Here is a 1,952-nt window from a genome sequence, read left to right as displayed (position 1 = left end):
CCATATCCTAGTACTACTCTCGCCCAAGCACGCTTAACTTCGGAGTTCTGATGGGATCCGGTGCTTTAGTGCTGCTATGATCGCATCCAACATGTTACCCCCGCCTTCGTCCCTTGTGCTTGCCACTCCCAGGTCCACTGCAAAGATGATTGTCATTCTTACTACCATTACAACTGTTGCCTAATAAAGGATAATGCCCTATATATACTACTTACTCCTCCCCCCCTCAAACACGGAGACGAGTTTACCACGGTTTCCACCCCTCCCTCTATACCGCAGCAACACGTATTTTTTTACCCCTTTCAGAACGCGCTCCTCGCGCCACAAAGCCGCATCTAGACGCGTGACCAATGAGTATATATCGCGCACATGCGATATGTTTGTCACGAGGCGCAAAAAATAATTAAAAAGGGAATGCAACACGAGGACTTCCCAAGAGGTCACCCATCCTAGTACAATCTCGCCCAAGCACGCTTAACTTCGGAGTTCTGATGGGATTCGGTGCTTTAGTGCTGGTATGATCGCATCCAACATGTTACCCCCGCCTTCGTCCCTTATGCTTGCCACTCCCAAGTCCACTGCAAAGATGATTGTCATTCTTACTACGATTACAACCGTTGCCTAATAATGGATAATGCCCTATATATACTACTTACTCCCCCCCCTCAAACACGGAGACGAGTTTACCACGGTTTCCACCCCTCCCTCTATACCGCAGCAACACGTATTTTTTTACGCCTTTCAGAACGCGCTCCTCGCGCCACAAAGCCGCCTCTAGACGCGTGACCAATGAGCAGCGAGCTAAAACATATCGCAAATGTCAAAAATAATATAACAGGGTTAATATATATCGCGCACATGCGATATGTTTGTCATGAGGCGCAAAAAATAATTAAAAAGGGAATGCAACACGAGGACTTCCCAGGAGGTCACCCATCCTAGTACTACTCTCGCCCAAGCACGCTTAACTTCGGAGGTCTGATGGGATCCGGTGCTTTAGTGCTGGTATGATCACATCCAACATGTTACCCCCGCCTTCGTCCCTTATGCTTGCCACTCCCAGGTCCACTTCAAAGATGATTGTCATTCTTACTACCATTACAACCGTTGCCTAATAATGGATAATGCCCTATATATACTACTTACTCCCCCCCTCAAACACGGAGACTAGTTTACCACGGTTTCCACCCCTCCCTCTATACCGCAGCAACACGTATTTTTTACCCCTTTCAGAACGCGCTCCTCGTGCCACAAAGCCGCCTCTAGACGCGTGACCAATGAGTAGCGAGCTAAAACATCTCGCAAATGTCAAAAATAATATAACGGGGTTAATATATATCGCGCACATGTGATATGTTTGTCATGAGGCAAAAAAAATAATTAAAAATGCGAATGCAACACGATGACTTCCCAGGAGGTCACCCATCCTAATACTACTCTCGCCCAAGCACGCTCAACTTCGGAGTTCTGATGGGATCCGGTGCTTTAGTGCGGGTATGATCGCATCCAACATGTTGCCCCCGCCTTCGTCCCTTATGCTGCCACTCCCAGGTCCACTTCAAAGATGATTGTCATTCTTACTACCATGACAACCGTTGCCTAATAATTGATAATGCCCTATATATACTACTTACTCACCCCCCCCCCTCAAACACGGGGGAGAGTTTACCACGGTTTCCACCCCTCCCTCCATACCGCAGCAACACGTATTTTTTTACCCCTTTCAGAACGCGGTCCTCGCGCCACAAATCCGCCTCTAGACGCGTGACCAATGAGCAGCGAGCTAAAACATATCGCAAATGTCAAAAATAATATAACGGGGTTGATATATATCGCGCACATGTGATATGTTTGTCATGAGGCGCAAAAAATAATTAAAAAGGGAATGCAACACGAGGACTTCCCAGGAGGTCACCCATCCTAATAATGGATAATGCCCTATATATACTACT

At 47.1% G+C, this 1,952-nt stretch overlaps 3 non-coding genes across 3 annotated transcripts; all 3 read right to left on the bottom strand.

The window, feature by feature from the left end:
• Window positions 1-411: 411 nt before the first annotated feature.
• LOC123173204 (5S ribosomal RNA) lies at window positions 412-529 on the bottom strand. The gene has a single exon (XR_006485991.1). It is a non-coding gene; the product is annotated as a 5S ribosomal RNA (ribosomal RNA).
• A 371-nt stretch (window positions 530-900) lies between these two features.
• LOC123173041 (5S ribosomal RNA) lies at window positions 901-1,019 on the bottom strand. The gene has a single exon (XR_006485838.1). It is a non-coding gene; the product is annotated as a 5S ribosomal RNA (ribosomal RNA).
• A 370-nt stretch (window positions 1,020-1,389) lies between these two features.
• Window positions 1,390-1,508, bottom strand: LOC123173333 (5S ribosomal RNA). Its single transcript, XR_006486113.1, has one exon. It is a non-coding gene; the product is annotated as a 5S ribosomal RNA (ribosomal RNA).
• Window positions 1,509-1,952: the final 444 nt, after the last annotated feature.

This window comes from Triticum aestivum, unplaced genomic scaffold (genome assembly GCF_018294505.1).
Source record: "Triticum aestivum cultivar Chinese Spring unplaced genomic scaffold, IWGSC CS RefSeq v2.1 scaffold54592, whole genome shotgun sequence".
Taxonomy (NCBI): domain Eukaryota; kingdom Viridiplantae; phylum Streptophyta; class Magnoliopsida; order Poales; family Poaceae; genus Triticum; species Triticum aestivum.
This window is presented reverse-complemented; position numbering and strand designations above follow the sequence as displayed.